The following is a 21,082-nucleotide window of genomic DNA, read 5'->3' as shown; positions in this document are numbered from 1 at the left end:
GGCGTTCAATGAATTCGAAAGTAAAGTTCTATGTACTGACTTGGCAGAAAATCCTAAGAAATTTTGGTCTGATGTCAAAGCGGTAGGTGGATCAAAACAAAGTGTCCCGACACTCTGTGACCAAAATGGTACTGAAACAGAGGATGACAGACTAAAGGCCGAAATACTAAATGTCTTTTTCCATAGCTGTTTCACAGAGGAAGACTGCACTGTAGTTCCTTCTCTATATTGTCGCACAGATGACAAAATAGTAGATATCGAAACAGACGACAGAGGAATAGAGAAACTATTAAAATCGCTCAAAAGAGGAAAGGCCGCTGAACCTGATGGGATACCAGTTCGATTTTACGCAGAGTAAGCGAAGGAACTTGCCCCCCTTCTTGCAGTGGTGTACCGTAGGTCTCTAGAAGAGCGTAGCGTTCCAAAGGATTGGAAAAAGGCACAGGCCATCCCCGTTTTCAAGAAGGGACGTCGAACAGATTGCAGAACTATAGACCTATATCTCTAACGTCGATCAGTTGTAGAATTTTGGAACACGTATTGTGTTCCAGTATAATGACTTTTCTGGGAACTAGAAATCTATTCTGTAGGAATCAGCATGGGTTTCGAAAAAGACGATCGTGTGAAACCCAGCTCGCGCTATTCGTCCACGAGATTCAGAGGGCCATAGGCACGGGTTCCCAGGTAGATGCCGTGTTTCTTGACTTCCGCAAGGCGTTAGATACAGTTCGCCACAGTCGTTTAGTGAACAGAGTAAGAGCATATGGACTGTCAGACCAATTGTGTGATTGGATTGAAGAGTTCCTAGATAACAGAACGCAGCATGTCATTGTCAATGGAGAGATGTCTTCCGAAGTAAGAGTGATTTCAGGTGGGCCGCAAGGGAGTGTCGTAGGACCGTTGCTATTCACAATATACATAAATGACCTTGTGGATGACATCGGAAGTTCACTGAGGCTTTTTGCGGATGATGCTGTGGTATATCGAGAGGTTGTAACAAAGGAAAATTGTACTGAAATGCAGGAGGATCTGCAGCGAATTGACGCATGGTGCAGGGGATGACAATTGAACCTCAATGTAGACAAGTGTAATGTGCTGCGAATACATAGAATGAAAGATCCCTTATCATTTAGCTACAATATAGCAGGTCAGCAACTGGAAGCAGTTATTTCCATATATTATCTGGGAGTAGGCATTAGGAGTGATTTAAAATGGAATTATCATATAAAGTTGATCGTCGGTAAAGCAGATGCCAGACTGAGATTCATTGCAAGAATCCTAAGGAAATGCAATCCGGAAACAAAGGAAGTAGGTTACAGAACGCTTGTTCGCCCACTGCTTGAATATTGTTCAGCAGTGTGGGATCCGTACCAGATGGGGTTGATATATGAGATAGAGAAGATCCAACGGAGAGCAGTGCGCTTCGTTACAGGATCATTTAATAATCGCGAAAGCGTTACGGAGATGATAGATAAACCCCAGTGGAAGACTCTGCAGGAGAGACGCTCTGTAGCTCGGTACGGGCTTTTGTTGAAGATTCGAGAACATACCTTCACTGAGGAGTCAAGCAGTATATTGCTCCCTCCTACGTATATCTCGCGAAGAGACCGTGAGGATAAAATCAGAGAGATTAGAGCCCACACGGAGGCATACCGACAATCCATCTTTCCACGAACAATACGAGACTGGAATAAAAGGGAGAACCGATAGAGGTACTCAAGGTACTCTCCGCCACACGCCGTCGGGTGGCTTGCGGAGTATGGACGTGGATGTAGATGTAGACGCAGAAGTTCTCAGAAACGTGTCTTAGATCATCATTTCTTTATAGCCTGTTCTGTAAGGCAGCAATAAGCTTCTCGCACATTGTGAAAGTTGTTGGATAAAACGACAGCTGATGTCCTGGGAAGGCGAACTACTGCCCGCTGATCTGCAGGCGTGTACGTTGCCCGAAACTCTTGCAGTACCGTTGACTCTTCCCCACTCGTCAGTCATTCTTCGTGGGTGCGGATTCCCATTCATTCGGTTCTTAACAGCTAAATCAATGAGACTCGTGGTTGGGTGTATGGGTAAAGCACCTGGACGACGTCCACTGAGGATCCACTCGAGTTTATAGAGATGGAGAAATGCCTGTTGGCTGTGCATCGTCCACTATTTCTCACATCAGTAGCGATCCGCTCCGATAAATAATTCTACAGGAATAACAAATTCTCCTTTAGTGGGGTCCACCAGCTACAAATATTAGCTGTTTTGATTTATCCTGACTTCCTTGGGCACAGCTGGATATTCCGTGAAGCAATGTAAACCCTCGAAAGCATTGAGGCAGACACGAGCGTTCTCCCATGCGCTGCCTACCTTGAAACGCACTGATCTGCGAGGCACGGACCTCGAGGGAGTCCAGTGTATCTGCTGACACAGGCCGAATATCGATAACCCGTAAGTTTAGATTACGACCACATTTCAGCAAATGAGCGTGGACTCGCTGCCTGCGTCCCAAAATACAACGTGTGAGTCTGCTTTGGCCTGTGGGCCCTATTACAAAGTCGCGTGCCCTCTGAAGGTGCATGAAACTTGAGCGTCCCGTGACGACAAAACTATTAAGGGGCACACTGTGAGAACCACATACATTGATTGCTTCCACGATGGCTGAGGTGGCTTCGAATCATCACAAACTTTGCAGTAACAACAGGCGACTCTTCCTTATTTCGAAAAGCCTTTGACAGTGCAGCCTTGCTTGAGACGAAGAAATCATCGATTTATCGATCTTAATATCTTGAGGCGCCCTCGAATATCTTTTACCGTCTTGCTGTTTTGGGCCCAGTGATTGCTATGCTCGGAAAAGCGCAGTGTGCGGTGCTCTTGTGCTTCTAACGGCCTTGCTTGCAGTTAACATGGAGAGTGGCTGCCGCAGTAGTTAATGTGCCTAAAGGACAAGGTGTGCTCTTGAGTGGCGTCTCGTCACTTATCCACTGCGCGTCAGTGCACCATCGGCTTCTTCCAATAAAAATTCATTTGACGCAGTACGTCTGCTTCGGATAGGTTTCTGTTCTTGACGTGATGCGAGGAAAGCGAGCAGACATCACTAAATCGAAAGTTTTTTTTTCTTTCCTTCTTTTATTTGATGTATTTTGTAACTTAATGGAAATCAGTTACGAGTGAATAGTCTAAAGTATTATAAATAAGGTTGTATAATTATTTTTTCTTGTACGTAACTGCGTGGGCGTGGATTGTCGAAAGATGCTGTAAGTAGGTGAGGGAGTCGCACTCAGTGGACAATGTGCTGAAATAACGCAGGCAAGACGTTAGTCACTACAGCAAATTCAGAGCAGCGACAGAACCAGAGAAAATTAATCTCGCAAGCGGACTATTTGACTTTACTTGAGGAACTTTGATGGGCGAAATACTGTTGTTTAGCTGCAGGACGAAACTGGACCTTACAGATAGAAATCTTCTAAAAAAGCTTGAAAAGAACATGTAATGGTATCAGAAAGGTAGATGGAAATGTCTTATGAAAAGGTGAAAGTTATATTCTAGGCTTGTTTATATGTGAAAATTTCGAAAAGTGTTTGTACTTGTTGTTAGTAAGAAGTGTTAAATGACAGGCATTAACTTTGGCTTTAATACAGGTGCATCTAGTAATTAATGTATCCAACTTATAGTTTAAACCTTTTATTGCATTTGCAAGCTGTGAAACAAATTTTTTATCAAAGCACCTCGCGTCCGACGAACAGTGGTGAGTACGGTATATCAAAAGTCCCAGAAAATAGGACGTGTATCCCTGACCTGATTCAGGTCACAATGAAGAGGGCGCGATCGCATTGCGCCCTCGTGATTGAACATTTCAGGCAGTCGCCACGATATCTTAACAGCGTTTCGCACGGCTGTGACGGGCAGACACGCCGCGGTCCGGGCAGAGGCTGCGGCGGGGCTGGGCCGCTTGTTGACACGACCTGGGCCGGCCGGCGAGCGCGGACGGGTCGCGTGACGTCAGCCGGCGTCGCCATGGCGACGGCTCGCCGCCGCTGCAGCCGCACACAATATCCGCTGGCCGACAGACCGGCGGCCCCCGTCACTTCACAGCAACGCAGGTCCGCCGAAAAGGACGTTTCAGTGGACGTGATGAGCAGAGAGGCCAGCTCCTGCGGTAGGGATCCGATCTGTTCGGCCTCCTCAAGGACGCCGCTGGTCGATAGGCGAGGGCGGGCGGCAGGGTCGCGACGGCCGTCCCGCATTGACACAGTGACAGGCGCAAGCAGTGGCAGGTACTGGGCGTACTCGAGCGTGGGGCGCACTCGAGCTCCCACTTGCCTCTGGAAAGCCTCGTGGGCCTGTGAGGGGCAACGCACAGTTCACAGGACGTCGTGTAAACGTGACGTCATTTTGCCGTCACGCGCTGCACCCGAGACGAAAGGAGGTGTCTATCGATTTTCGTGATCGTTCGGTCCGCGACACGTGAGGCGAACGTGACATCCGAAACAGTAACATTCACCTCGAGTAGTGACAACTGGAGGTTACGGTTTTTCTTTTCTGCAGGGTACATTAACCTGAAAGTTGCGATGTTCATTTATGTGTAAAGTTCTGTATTCATGTGCATATGGGTGAGATTAAAGAGTTTGCAAGCATTAACTTCGGCCACGTGGGATTAACCGAGCGGTCTAGGGCGCTGCAGTCGTCGACTGTGCGGCTGGTCCCGGTGGAGGTTCGAGTCCTCCCTCGGGCATCGGTGTGTGTGTTTGTCCTTAGGATAATTTAGGTTAAGTACTGTGTAAGCTTAGGAACTGATGACCTTAGTAGTTAAGTCCCATAAGATTTCAGCCACATTTGAACACATTAAGCCGGCCGGAGTGGCCGTGCGGTTGTAGGCGCTGTAGTCTGGAACCGCGCGACCGCTACCGTCGCAGGTTCGAATCCTGCCTCGGCCATGGATGTGTGTGATGTCCTTAGGTTAGCTAGGTTTAAGTAGTTCTAAGTTCTAGGGGACTGATGACCTCAGAAGTTAAGTCCCATAGGGCTCAGGGCCATTTGAACCATTAACTCGGAAACCATTGAACTAGTTTTCTAATATTCCCTCATCAACCCTTAAGAGAGAGGACTAGCTCATTTACAAGCATAACATAGTTGAAGCCAGCACCCACGTTCCAGTAACGTATACATTCAACACTGTGCATTAAGGCGTCTCAAGAACGTACGTTCAATTTTACTAGTTCTAAAAACTAGTGTCAGGAGTTCGTCTGTAGTTAGAAAGGATGGGTAGCCATTCTAGTCGACGAATTAAAGCTGCAGCCGCTATGAATAAATGCTGTTACAAAACACCAATGCAATGAGGCGGATGTGTATGTGTGTCCCCAACTGAGATGCAAATTAGGACCAGAGTGCAACTCTGATGCGTACTACACTCACGAGAGTGTACATCGACCATACGCAGGGAAAAAAGCCGAATTAATTTGGTCTCAATGCAACCCGTCTTCAGCCTGCTAAACTTCAGATAAATTTAATTAAGAGACTGATTATTATATCCCCTCCACAATAGAGAGGGAATGGGATGCAGGGGAATTTTGTAGCTGTACAGAGAACATTCTGACCTAGAGTATTATAATGAAATAAGCACGAAGTTATAATATGAGCAGTACAAGAATCATAACCGCCATGAGTTATTCACAAATTTACGAATAAAAATAGAGGCACTGGCAAAATCCGACAGGGGACCTATCTGAGCAAATTACTGTCAGGCAGCTGGCAGCTACACTACTGGCGATTAAAATTGCTGCACGACGAAGAAATGCAGATGATAAACGGGTATTCATTGGACAAATATATTATACTACAACTGACATGTGATTACATTTTCACGCAATTTGGATCCATAGATCCCGAGAAATCAGTACCCAGAACAACCACCTCTGGCCGTAATAACGGCCTTGATACGCCTGGGCATTGAGTCAAACAGAGCTTGGATGGCGTGTACAGGTACAGCTGCCCATGCAGCTTCAACACGATACCACAGTTCATCAAGAGTAGTGACTGGCGTATTCTGACGAGCCAGTTGCTCGGCCACCATTGACCAGACGTTTCCAATAGGTGAGAGATCTGGAGAATGTGCTGGCCAGGATAACAGTCGTACATTTTCTGTATCCAGAAAGGCCCGCACAGGACCTGCAACATTCGGTTGTGCATTATCCTGCTGAAAGGCACGGTTTCGCAGGAATCGAATGAAGGTTAGAGCCAAGGGTCGTAACACATCTCAAATGTAACATCCACTGTTCAGAGTGCCGTCAATGCGAACAAGAGGTGACCGAGATGTGTAACCAATCGCACACCATACCATCACGCCGGGTGATACGCCAGTATGGCGATGCCGAATACACGTTTCCAATGTGCGTTCACTGCGATGTCACCAAACACGGATGTGTCCATCATGATGCTGTAAACAGAATCCGGATTCATCCGAAAAAATGACGTTTTCCCATTCGTGCACCCCAGGTTCGTCGTTGGGTACACCATCGCAGGCGCTCCTGTTTGTGATACAGCGTCAAGGGGAACCGCAGCCATGGTCTGCGAGCTGATAGTCCATGCTGCTAGATGACTGGGTGTTGTGTGATGTCCTTAGGTTAGTTAGGTTTAAGTAGTTCTACGTTCTAGGGGACTGATGACCACAGATGTTAAGTCCCATAGTGCTCAGAGCCATTTGAACCATTTTTGAACCATGCTGCTACAATAGTCGTCGAAATGTTCGTGCTGATGGTTGTTATCTTGCAAACGTCCCCATCTGTTCACTCAGGGATCGAGACGTGGGTGCACGATCCGTTAGAGCCATGCGGATAAGATGCCTCGACTGCGATGACGAGGCCGTTGGGATCCAGCACGGCGTTCCGTATTACCCTCCTGAACCCACCGATTCCATATTCTGCTAACAGTCATTGGATCTCGACCAACGCGAGCAGCAATGTCGCGATACGATAAACCGCAATCGCGATATGCTGCAATCCGACCTTTATCAAAGTCGGAAACGTGATGGTACGCATTTCTCCTCCTTACACGAAGCATCACAACAACGTTTCACCAGGCAACGCCGGTCAAATGCTGTTCGTGTATGAGAAATCGGTTGGAAAGTTTCCTCTTGTCAGCACGTTGTAGGTGTCGCCACCGGTGCCAACCTTGTGTGAATGCTATGAAAACCTAATCATTTAAATATTACACCATCTTCTTCCTGTCGGTTAAATTTCGCGTCTGTAGAACGTCATCTTCGTGGTGTAGCAATTTTAATGTCCAGTAGTGTATATGTGACTGGGGCTGCAATGAGATGCAAATTAGCTGTAATCGCAGCTAACGCGTCGGTGATCGAACACTTTGCTCCCCTATTGCTAATGAAAGGAAAGTGCTGCTAAGTGCATTCGCTGTGAAGACAAGTCTGCTGCCTTGGGGCGTATGTTCGACTGACGGATTCCCTGTTAGCCGGAGCAGCAAATTTCGGCGTGTGATTCGTGGCCAGTGGCGCTGCGATGACGAGGCTGGTGGCATCCCAGGTAGAGGGTTCCAGACTCCACCTCAAAACTGAGTTCGTCCATGTGAGCGGACGGGCAAGACTTAACAAACTACTCTCCTACAAAACGTAGAAGAGTCAGTAACGTCCCCCTCCTGCGACGATCAGGATGTCTCTCTCTCTCTCTCTCTCTCTCTCTGTCTCTCTCTCTTGTTTCCCTCGCCACGGCTCCGCCAGAGCTTCAGCTCCGTTGAGCCAATGACCAGCCAGTCGCGGTCCTACAACAATTTTTCCGCCAACGATGGCTATTACACAAAAATGGCAAATCTGCCACAAAAAAATTTCGTTACCGAAGCCGCCAATGACAGCTGTTCCCACCAGTCTCCACAGCGTCCACAATCACGAACTCACGTATGAGTCGACCTTCCAACACAGCCTCTGCAAGGCGTGTGCACGGGACGCTCTTGGGCGTGTGACGCCAACCGGCTGCGCTGATTACGGGGTCTGCGTGTGACGCCCCAGTCGCGCAGCCCCGTCGATGTGGACGCGCGCTTAAGCCCCAGCACACAATGTCTGAGGGGGAGCGTCTGTCCTCTGTCCATCTCTCAAAACTCGCTGCTTCGGACAACAGCGTTGCCTCGAAAACGGTGCTCGGGACGTCTGCTAGCCGCCGGTTGCTAAAGCCAGAGGGCTGGCCGCGGGCCACGTCACCCTGGGGCCACTCGAGCCAAGCGTTTCCACAACGGAAGGCGCTCTGCAACGAGACGCACTGTCTAGCTGTGGAACGAAATGCAGAGAGCCAAATATCGCGTCGTGTACTGCGCTTGTACAAACAAACAAACAAACAAAAAATCACAATTGTCCCACTTGTATCTGTGTTATCACCAGCAAATATTTTTTTTGTATTTATACAGTGATCTCCAACAGTATAAACGTATACGGCCCGCATCTCGTGGTCGTCCGGTAGCGTTCTCGCTTCCCACGCCCGGGTTCCCGGGTTCGATTCCCGGCGGGGTCAGGGATTTTCTCTGCCTCGTGATGGCTGGGTGTTGTTCGCTGTCCTTGGGTTAGATAGGTTTAAGTAGTTCTAAGTTCTAGGGGACTGATGACCATAGATTTTAAGTCCCATAGTGCTCAGAGCCCTTTGAACCATTTAAACGTATACATGAATGTATAAACACCTGAGGATGGGCGCAAGCCGGGAACCGGTCGTGTGACAAATAAATAACCTTTTATTGTGACTGGTAGCGAATATTTTTCTACACCCTGTAAAGGAACAGTCACGGAGTTCGACAGCATCCACACTGGATAAAATACACCAAAAAACTTGTTTTATGTGATTGGAAGAAAGCTACTTTCGGCTAGGTAGTTAGTTTCTCAATAAAACGTTTGCTTTTTTTTTGCAAAAAATTAAATCCACAATCCTGGGATTCGTGTGGGTTACGCGTTATGCAAACTTTTTCATTCGATTGTGAGGAAACTATTCGATAAAAAGTTTTGATTCTTTCACATTATTAATGAGCCGGATCTCTTTTCGTATTTGTTCATTCTTAGCATCATATCCCAAAAATATGAAAATTATCACGTGTCTTTAGAAAAGTTTGCAGTGCAAAATGTCGCCGATCAGTTTACGTTTAGTGCTTTCGTGATCCTATGTTGCTGCCTATGAAATGTAGCTAACATATCGAAATTGTTTTTAATAGTGAAAGGAGAGCCATATCTCTTCCCAGTCCCGAGTAAATAAGAGACAGGCCACACTGATGAGGCAAAAAATTGTGACCACTTGCTTAATACCTGGTTTGTCCGCCTTTGGAACGAAATATATAACTGATTCTGCGTATTAGGGATCCGACAGTTTCTTTGTAGATTTGTCGGGGTATGTGGCACTGGAAGCCAAAGCACAGGTCATGTAATTCGCGTAAATAACGGGCGCTGATTTGTGTATGCGGTGACGGTGCCCGTAGTGACCCAGATGGGTTCCATAGGATTTACATCAGTTGAATTGAGTCTCCGAGACGTTAACTTGTGTTTACTATGACGCTGCTCAATCCATTGTAGCACGGTTCTGGCTCCAAGACACGGACAATTATACTGCTGAAAGATGACATCACAGTAGACGAAGATATCAAGGAGGAACCCAGATACTTCGCAGCTGTCAGCGTGTCTTTAATTACTACCACAAGGTCCCATGCAAGTGCAGGATGATGTCTGCCATAGCATAATGCTGCTTCCATCAGCCTGTGTCCGTGGCGCGCTGCACGTTTCGAGTCGCTCTTCACCTCGATGATGGCGTTTATGGAGCCAACCATCCATCTGGCATGGCAAAAATGTAGTTTATCAGAAGAGCCGACAGGTTCCCATTTATCGATGATCGAATCCCGATGCCCATCAGGATCGTAACTGACAATGTCGTTGTGTCAACAAGTGAACACTTAGGGGTCGCCAAAACACTTGTCCCTGCGCCAGCATTGTGCTCTTTCGGCAGAGATGCCACAGATCACCACCTGTTCTGATTTACAGAGCAGAAAAGCATCCGAACCCACACTCTGTGAGGAACCCGTCGACGTCCAACTATTTAGCGCCTGGTGCTGGTTTCACTATCGTTCTGCCTCTTTCCGCAGATGCTTACGACATTAACTCGTGAACTTTCGACCAGCTCCATAGTTTTCGAGGTACCCTTTCACACGCTCTGTCGTAATAACAATCTGCCCTCTCTCAAAGTCGCTTTTCTCAATGGATTTCCACATGTGCAGTCCATATCTTTGCCAGGGTGATCCCTCTGCTTACATACTTTCGCTACTGCGTCACCAGACGGTTGGCACTGCCCACAATGTTTCGGCTCCTCAGTGTACACACTGGCGTTCGGCCACTGCGGGCTGCGACGCGCCGACGCTCCACAATTGAGGTAATGCGGCTTGCTATGCGTAGATGTTCCGTACGCCTCTTTCGCATGCTGTTTATGAAGTCAGCTATGGTCACACTTTATGTTAACATTGCGTTAAGAGTTTTTCATTTTAAAAGTAGAGGTAGACATTTGCAGATCCAAGCGCAGAATAGTTTTACTCATGAAACATTCAGGAATTATTATTGTTAACAAATCTTGAGAAACAAAGTTTAAAAAAGTAAGAAAGCATACTGAACACAATTTATGTTACAATTGCACTACATAGAATGAAGTAGTTTGCTCCGTCACCCACTTTTTTTTTTTTTTAATCTGCTAGTCGCGATGTATAATCAATCCACATTGTGCAGTACTGGTGTACGTAGGGTCATAGATGTTGAAAAAGAGAAAAATACACCGGAAGTACTGGGTGCGTCCAGATGTAAGCAGTCGGTTGTTACAAGCTGCGTTTTACGTTTTGTTCAACGGACTACGAGAGAATGAAGTGAAACTTTCAGCTAGTTCAGAATGTTTTTCTTAACCTTTAACGAATTACGTCACACGCTTTTCAGAAGCAGGACATGGACATGAAACTAGCTATACCTGCAATGGAAATGACGGCTATAACTTTAAGGTAAGTCTCACCGAACATTACCTCAGCTAAAATTCATGTATTCAGTAGTATCTCTTACCGCTTTTACTAGCACTTCCACGCCAAATTTTCCGAAAAAAATGATGATTAGGCTAATAAACGAACAAGTTGAATTTTCTCTTCTTTAACGATATTAAATGTAAAGTTACAAGTAAATGTGCATTTTAAGATAAGAAACATCAATTATCTTTAAAGTAAATTAACAGAATGGACACGTAAAAAGAGAAGGAGAGCAATCCCATTTAGTTCACTTTTCTGTACAAATTCTTAGACTCAGACTCAGGATCAATAAAGGATGGAGAAATTGAAGGCGATTGTTCTGTACAAGTAACTGCTTTTTTTTAGTCGACAATGCTGACATTGCATCTGCCCCAATAGAGGACGTGTACCGTTGTTGTGAATATTTTCTGGTGTATTTGACATTTGAAAATGTCGTCGGGTCACATCATGAATTGGTATACGTTGCATAGGTTGCGCCGGCCGCGGTGACCGAGCGGTTCTAGGCGCTTCAAAAATGGTTCAAATGGCTCTGAGCACTATGGGACTTAACATCTGTGGTCATGTCCCCTAGAACTTAGAACTACTTAAACCTAACTAACCTAAGGACATCACACACATCCATGTCCGAGGCAGGATTCGAACCTGCGACCGTAACGGTCACGCGGTTCCAGACTGAAGCGCCTAGAACCGCACGGCCACACCGGCCGTCTCTAGGCGCTTCAGTCCGGAACCGGGGGGACTGATGACCTCAGATGTTAAGTCCCATAGTGCTTAGAGCCATTTTTGAGCATAGGTTGCTGACACGCTGCATAACGACCATGAAATGATAGCTATTTTGCGTTTCGGAAGCGCTGAAGTAGGCGTGAAACCTCCATACGGAATTCGAGTTTATTATCTGTGTTTAACTTACGCAAAGTGGGCAACAAGGAATATAAAAACGATTTATGTTCATCCTAAGGAGACGGAGAAAGAACTCGAGGACTGTCCAGAAATTTGCATAATTTAGGTTGAAGAGAAGGTTTCCAGTTCTCACCGTCATTTTCTTTTACGAAACTGACGAGCTTACTGAAATCTACTCAGGTATTCTCTGATGTTACTTTGTTTCTTGGTACTGTCTTATGTCAGGGGTAATTCAAAAGGATGTTCCAGGTGCTGTATCATGTCTGTCTGTACACTTGAAACTGAATGTCTTGTATCTAAAACACGTGCAAGAACCCCAGCTGGTCAGAAAAAATGGCTCTGAGCACTATGGAACTTAACATCTGAGGTCATCAGTCCCCTAGAACTTAGAGCTACTTAAACCTAACTAACCTAAGGACATCACACTCATCCATGCCCGAGGCAGGATTCGAACTTGCGACCGTAGCGGTCGCGCGGTTACAGACCGAAGCGCCTAGAACCGCTCGGTCACAATAGCCGGCTCCAGCTGGTCAGCATACACGTATTATAATCTTTTTACTGTTTCTGAACCAGATTTTTTCACTTTCGTCGTTCATTTCCGATAATAATCCCTAATGTTAGGCCACTTCTGTTGAGCTTTGTGGCCTACAAGAGAAAAATGAAACGGAAATTTAACGTAAGTTTAATATATTTTACATCATAAAATAATGGTCAGATATTAACCATAATTTGACCGCAGCTCGTGGTTTTGCGGTAGCGTTCTCGTTTCCTGCGCATGGGGACCCGGGTTCGATTTCCGGCGGTGTCAGGGATTTTCCCTGCCTCGAGATGACTGGGTGTTGTGTCATCATCATCATTCATCCCCATTACGGTCGGAGGAAGGCAATGGCAAACCAATGGCAAACCACCTCCGCTAGGACCTTGCCTAGTAGTCGGTGCGGGTTTCCCGCGTCGTCCCCTACGCACCACGGAGTATGGGACTTCATCATCATCACTGACCTAACGTTACCTAACGTTACCTAACGTCACCTAACGTTACCGCTGGATATATTTCGTAAACCACGTCAAATACTGTCGAACAGATTCCACAGACCGAACGTGAGGAGAGGGGCTAGTGAAATTGTTGAATACAAACCATACAAAAATGCACGGAAGTATGTTTATTAACACAAACCTACATTCTTTTTAAATGGAACCACGTTAGTTTTGTTAGCACATCTGAACATATAAACAAATACGTAATCAGTGCCGTTTGTTGCATTGTAAAATGTTAATTACATCCGGAGATATTGTAACCTAAAGTTGACGCTTGAAACCTCCGACGTTCAGTTGCGTGTTGTAACAAACACGGGCCACGGTCGGCGAGCAGCAACTGAAGGTACATGTTTACGATGACGACCGTGTTTACGAGTGTGGCTGTAGTGCACTGTTGTGGTTTGGTCTAGCTGTCGCAGTGTCCGCATGTAGCGCTTGCTGCTATTGTTATTCTGCATTCGTCTCCGCACGCAGACCAACTGTAGTACACCGTGTTACCAGACGTCTGTGATAGTGTAGTGTTGTAAGAACGGTGACCATGGTGTATTCGAACTCTGAAAAGGCGGAGATGGTACTCATTTATGGCGAGTGTCGACGAAATGCAGCTGAAGCCTGCAGGGTGCAAGCAGAACGTTACCCGGACAGAGAGCATCCAACGTGCCGCACATTGCAAAACATCTACCGCCAACTGTATGCAACAGGTATGGTCGTAGCACGCAAACGGGTCCGTAGCAGGCCCGTCACAGGAGAAGCGGGTGCAGTTGGTGTGTTAGCTGCTGTTGCCATGAACCCACACATGAGTACATGAGCCGGTGGACTGAGTCAAAGTAGTGTCATGCGCATACTGCATCGTCACCGCTTTCACCCGTTTCATGTGTCACTACATCAGCAATTACATGGTGATGACTTTAATCATCGAGTGCAATTCTGTCAATGGGCATTAACAGAGAATGCGTTGCAGTTCTACCTGTTTACCGATGAAACGGGTTTCACAAACCATGGGGCAGTGAATCTACGGAACATGCATCACTGGTCCGTGGACAATCCTCGCTGGCTTAGACAGGTAGAGCGACAGCGACCGTGGACTGTAAATGTATGGTGCGGAATTATTGGCGACTACCTCATCGGTCCTCACTTCATTGCAGGGGCCCAAACAGCTGCAACATACATCGCGTTTCTACAGAATGAGCTGCCAACGTTGCTCGAAAATGTCCCACTGGAAACGCGTCGACGTATGTGGTATCAGCATGATGGTGCACCTGCACATTCCGCAATTAACACTAGGCTGACCCTTGACAGGATGTTCGACGGGCATTTCATAGGACGTGGAGGACGCATAAATTGGCCAGCACGTTCTCCTGATCTTACATCTCTGGACTTCTTCATGTGGGGTACGTTAAAGGAGAATGTGTACCGTGATGTGCCTACAACCCCAGAGGATATGAAACAACGTATTGTGGCAGCCTGCGGCGACATTACACCTGATGTACTGCGGCGTGTACGACATTCATTACGCCAGAGATTGCAATTGTGTGCAGCAAATGATGGCCACCACATGGAACATCTATTGGCCTGACATGTCGGGACACACTCTATTCCACTCCGTAATTGAAAACGGAAACCACGTGTGTACGTGTACCTCACCCCTCATGGTAATGTACATGTGCGTCAGTGAAAAAGACCAATAAACAGGTGTTAGCATGTGGACGTAATGTGCTGTTCCAGTCTCTTCTGTACCTAAGGTCCATCACCGTTCCCTTTGGATCCCTACGTAATTCGGTGCTCTCCGATACACACGATCGAACAGCGGAGGAGTGGTACTCAAGCGTCAACTTTAGGTTACAATATCTCCGGATGTAATTAACATTTTACAATGCAACAAACGGCACTGATTACGTATTTGTTTATATGTTCAGATGTGCTAACAAAACTAACGGGGTTCCATTTAAAAAAAGGTAGGTTTGTGTTAAAAAACATACTTCCGTGCATTTTTTTATGGTTTGTATTAACCAATTACACAGCCCCTCTCCTCACGTTCGGTCTGTGGAATTGATTCGCCAGTATTTGATGTGGTTTACGAAATATATCCAGCGGTAATATTAGGTGACTCACCCTGTATATATATATATATATATATATATATATATATATATATATATATATATATCGCTTTGGTTTCATTGTATTTGGCTACTTGTTGTTACTTAGTTGAGCTGCATTGTAGGTAGAGAATTGGCAAGTCGACAGCCAGTGACGTAGTGAGAACAGTGTGCTGTGCGATCTGGGTCTGGCTGCGTAACTGGTGTCTAAAGAGGAGTGGAAGAACGTCGGAAAAGGATTACAAAACCGATCGAATTTCCCAAATAGCACAGGGGAAGTCGATGGTAAACACATGTGGTTGGTGAAGCCGAAGACGAGTAAGTCGCTGTTTTACTGTTAGGACCTCTTTTCCACTGTTCTTCTAGGAGTGGCAAACTCAGGCTATAGATTCGTTTTTGTTGATTTTGGCGCGTCTGCAAAACATCCGGACAGCACAATTTAAAAAAAATCAACGTTGTGAAAACGCTTGAACGAACTTTGCATATCAGAGCCTTCGCGCCTACTAAATGCCAATGAATTAGTAACACCGTATGCGTTTGTTGGTGACGAAGCGTTTGGGCTCACAGAACACACACTGCGACCGTTTGGAGGTAAAACGTTGTCGCGTCAGAGAAGAATTTTCGACTACCGTTTGTCACGGGCTCGTGGGTACAGGTCCCTTCGACGTATTTTCGAACAAATGGGGCTTGTTCCAGCGATCCATGAATGTGAAATTGGATTTTGCTGATGACATAACGAAAGCATGTTGTGGTCTGCATAATTATGTACGTGAGAGAGACATTGTAGAAACGTTTATTGTGTAAGGATTTGAGCCTGCCAAAATGTTGGATGAAAGAAGAAGTCTGTCAGCCATAAGAAATATTGATCTACAGGGAAATTATTTTGTAAGTGACGCTCTTAAAGTGCCCTGGCCAGCACAGTAAAATCTCTGTTCTTACACAGAAAAGAATACGAGCTATCTTATGCACTTTCCTTTATATTTACAAACTCATTAATTTGATTATCATCTCTTGTTACTATCGGTAGTTGTACCCGTAATTTCACTTGAAACTTAATAAAAGAAACTAATCTGCTACTGTTGACTCTTTCTCACACTTCCCAGAAATCCCTTAGTGAGCAGTGCCTTCTGAACCTAGTTTGTTTAATGTTCTGTTTTTAGTTATGTGTTGTCACTCAACGCAACATCGTAATTGTCCGAGGCGATCATGTGATGCAAAACAATCGACAGCATTTTTGCCAATTCTTACACACGGTTTTTCAAATATGCTGTGATGCTTTATCCAAAAGCATGTAGTGCAATGACGGAGAAGTGAAATGAAAAACTTATCAACAGTTTTTCTCAATGTATTTAAATTATGTGCGAAATCATGACATAATGCACAGCGGATTTCATGCCATGCTTCGATCTTTGTATTCCTCCATCGTTATATCCCAAATAATGGCCTCTTCTTCACCTCCATTATAAGAATCTCCGTGTCGATTCTCTCTGTGTCTAGAAGAGACACTGTGGCAGTCACATAGTAGTTGCGCGCACGGAACGCACAGAGTAGCACTGTTTACCTGCTGTCACCTGGCAACTCCGTCCCCAGCCCCAGCGCTGCCGGCCGGCAGCTGGTCCTTCTTCTCACAAGCGGTGCGCCGCCCGTGTGAACTGCGCAACTGATTGTCGTGGCCCATGTTGCAGTACTTCGACTGCCACAGCGCATTTCCGCCTCGCTGTGGGCGATGCGGCCGGCAAGCGGCGAAGTGCCGCAGCCGCAGGCGTTTCTCGCCGTGTGGACTGCTTCATCTATCACGTGCGGCGTGGCGGCGCGTCCATTTTCCGCGCAGCTGACGTTCCGCAAATATTCCGCTCGTGCGGCACCGGCCTTTTAGGCGGCCGTCTTTCGGCAGGTAACATCGCCCGCCCCAGTCTGTTCACCGCTGGGCCGGTGAGGCCATTGTGTATGCCAGCAGCACCTCCGTGGGCTTTCTCCCCTCACTGACCACACTCAAAGCTGGCAGGTGGAACGACCACAGCGGTTGCAAGGTGGAACGAGATGTGATTTTAAAAAAATTATATCCGCCACCCATGCAAACTGTTGGCCTTACATATCGGTACAGAGCATCCGATAACTGATTTTCACAACGAACTATGTCCATCGCATTTTAAGAAAATATGCATATATGCGAATTAAACTAATAGTGGAAGATAGACTGGCATGATTCGTCCTCTAACATGTGTGGGGGAGCCAGAAGGCTTGATCCCTTGATGCCTCAGAACATGTCCTACCAACCGGTCCCTTCTTCTAGTCAAGTTGTACCACAAACTCCTCTTCTCCCCAATTCAATTCAATACCTCCTCATTAGTTATGTGATCTACCCATCTAATCTTCAGCATTCTTCTGTAGCACCACATTTCGAAACCTACTATTCTCCTCTTGTCCAAACTAGTTATCGTCCACGTTTCACTTCCATACATGGCTACACTCCATACAAATACTTTCAGAAACGACTTCCTGACACTTAAATCTATACTCGATGTTAACGAATTTCTCTTCTTCAGAAACGCTTTCCTTGCCATTGCCAGTCTACATTTTATATCCTCTCTACTTCGACCATCATCAGTTATTTTGCTCCCCAAACAGCAAAACTCCTTTACTGATTTAAGTGTCTCATTTCCTAATCTAATTCCCTCAGCATAACCCGACTTCATTCGACTACATTCCATTATCCTCGTTGTCCTTTTGTTGATGCTCATCTTATATCCTCCTTTCAAGACACTGTCCATTCTGTTCAACTGCTCTTCCAAGTCCTTTGCTGTCTCTGACAGAATTACAATGTCATCGGCGAACCTCAAAGTTTTTATTTCTCCTCCGTGGATTTCAATAACTACTCCGAACTTTTCTTTTGTTTCCTTTACTGCTTGCTCAATATAGATTGAATAACATCGGGGAGAGGCTACAACCCTGTCTCACTCCCTTCCCAACCACTGCTTCCCTTTCGTGTCCCTCGACACTTATAACTGCCATCTGCTTTCTATACAAATTGTAAATAACCTTCCGCTCCCTGTATTTTACCCCTGCCACATTCAGAATTTGAGAGTATTCCAGTCAACATTGTCAAAAGCTTTCTCTAAGTCTACAAATGCTAGAAACGTAGGTTTGCCTTTCCTGATCTTTCTTCTAAGATAAGTCGCAGGGTCAGTATTGCCTTACGTGTTCCAACATTTCTACGGAATCCAAACTGATCTTTCCCGAGGTCGGTTCTACCAGTTTTTCCATTCGTCTGTAAATAATTCGCGTTAGTATTTTGCAGCTGATAGTTCGGTAAAATTTTCACATCTGTCAACATCTGCTTTCTTTGGGATTAGAATTATTATATTCGTCTTGAAGCCTCAGGAAATTTCGCCTGTCTCATAAATCTTGCTCACCAGATGGTAGAGTTTTATCAGGAATGGCACTCCCAAGGCTGTCAGTAGTTCTAATGGGTTGTTGTCTATTCCCGGAGCCTTGTTTCGACTCAGGTCTTTAAGTGCTCTGTCAAACTGTTCACGCAGTATCGTATCTCTCATTTCACCTTCATCTACATCCTCTTCCATTTCCATAATATTGTCCTCCAGAACATCGCTCCTGTATAGACCCTCTATATACTCCTTCCACCTTTCTGCTTTCCCTTCTTTGCTTAGAACTGGGTTTCCATCTGAGCTCTTGATATTCATGCAAGTGGTTCTCTTTTCTCCAAAAGTCTCTAATTTTCCTGTAGGCAGTATCTATCTTACCCCTCGTGAGATAGGCCTCTACATTCTTACATTTGTCCTCTAGCCATCCCTGATTAGCCATTTTGCACTTCCTGACAATCTCATTTTTGAGACGTTTGTATTCCTTTTTGCCTGCTTCACTTGCTACATTTTTGTATTTTCTCTTTTCATCAATTAAATTCTGTATCTCTTCTGTTACCCAAGGATTTCTACTAGCACTCGTCTTTTTACCTACTTAATACTCTGTCGCCTTCACTATTTCATCCCTCAAAGCTACCCATTCTTCATCTACTGTATTTCTTTCCCCCATTCCTGTCAATTGTTCCCTTACGCTCTCCCTGAAACTCTCTTCAACCTCTGGTTCTTTCAGTTTATCCAGGTGCCATCTCCTTAAATTCCCACCTTTTTGCAGTTTCTTCAGTTTTAGTCTACAGTTCATAACCAATAGATTGTGGTCAGAGTCCACTCCTGCCCTGGAAATGTCTTACAATTTAAAACCTGTTTCAAAGTGGTTCAAATGGTTCTGAGCACTATGGGACTTAACATCTGAGGTCATCAGTCCCTTAGAACTTAGAACTACTTAAACCTAACTAACCTAAGGACATCACACACATCCATGCCCGAGGCAGGATTCGAACCTGCGACAGTAGCGGTCGCGCGGTTCCAGACTGAAGTGCCTAGAACCGCTCGGCCAAATCGGCCAGCTTAAAACCTGGTCCTAAATCTCTGTCTTACCATTATATAATCTGTCTGGAACCTTCTAGTATCTCCAGGGTTCTTCCATGTATACAACCTTCTTTCATTATTCTTGAACCAAGTGTTAGCTATGGTAAGTTATGCTCTGTGCAAAATTCTACCAGGCGGCTTCTCTTCCTCTTTCATTTCTTAGCCCCAATCCATATTCACCTTTTACGTTTCCTTCTCTTCCTTTTCCTACTGTTGAATTCCAGTCACCCATGACTACTAAATTTTCGTCTCCCTTCACTACCCGAATAATTTCTTTTATCTCATCATACATTTCATCAATTTCTTCATCATCTGCAGAGCTAGTTGGCATATAAACTTGTACTATTGTAGTAGGCGTGGGCTTCGTGTCTATCTTGGCCACAATAATGCGTTCACTATGCTGTTAGTAGTAACTTACCAGCGCTCCTATTTTTTTATTCATTAGTAAACCTACTACTGCATTACCCCTATTTGATTTTGTATTTATAACCCTGTATTCACCTGACCAAAAGTCTTGTTCCTCCTGCCACCGAACTTCACTAATTCCCACTATATCTAACTTTAACGTATCCATTTCCCTTCTTAAATTTTCTAACCTACCTGCCGGATTAAGGGATCTGACATTCCACGCTCCGATCCGTAGAACGCCAGTTTGCTTTCTCCTGATAACGACGTCCTCTTGAGTAGTCTCCGCCCAGAGCTCCGACTGGGGGACTAGTTAACCCCCGGAATATTTTACCCAAGAGGACGCCATCATCATTTAACCATAAAGCTGCATGCCCACGGGAAAAATTGAGGCTGTAGTTTCCCCTTGCTTTCAGCCGTTCGCAGTACCACAACAGCAAGGCCGTTTTGGTTAGCGTTACAAGGCCAGATCAGTCAATCATCCAGACTGTTACAGATACCCCTCCAATGTGGTTGCACCTGCGGTACGGGTATCTATGTCGCTGAGGCACCAACAGCAAGGTCCATGGGTCATGGGGGTGTGGGGGAGTGTGGGGGGGTGGGGGCACAATACCGAGAAAAATCTGCATAACTTAACGTGTGGCGGCAAACCTGACGGAACGGAATGACCAAAATAAAATAAATAAATAAATGAAATTAAATTTTGCCAGCTTTCTGTCAATACATCAACACAGATCCAGTCTCTGGGGCAACGAAAGACATCCACACACTCTCTCACACATTTACACGAAACTGAGGACCAAACTGGGAGCCAGTTTCATGTCGCAGGTGTGTATGTTTGGATCTTGTGATCCTTACAATGTCTTACACGAAAGAATGGAGCAACGAAGAAATCTCTATGTATCTACAATGAAACCCTAGATGTTCACAATGCAGCGAAGGCCTTGTCTCATCAGAATTGTACCTTTCCAGTCGAATTAATTTACCATACTCATTCTAAGACATAGTAAAAAAATTTAAAAAAATTAATTCTTTGGAGATGACCTAAGGTCCAAACAACATTATTCGTGCTTAGAAAAAGTAATAAGCAATTCTTATTACATACTCGCACGATATTGTTATGAAATACAGATATGCAAAAAACGTAACGAATCAATGCAAAAAATT

The sequence above is a fragment of the Schistocerca cancellata genome, chromosome 5 (assembly GCF_023864275.1).
Source record: "Schistocerca cancellata isolate TAMUIC-IGC-003103 chromosome 5, iqSchCanc2.1, whole genome shotgun sequence".
NCBI classification, from domain to species: domain Eukaryota; kingdom Metazoa; phylum Arthropoda; class Insecta; order Orthoptera; family Acrididae; genus Schistocerca; species Schistocerca cancellata.
This window is presented reverse-complemented; position numbering follows the sequence as displayed.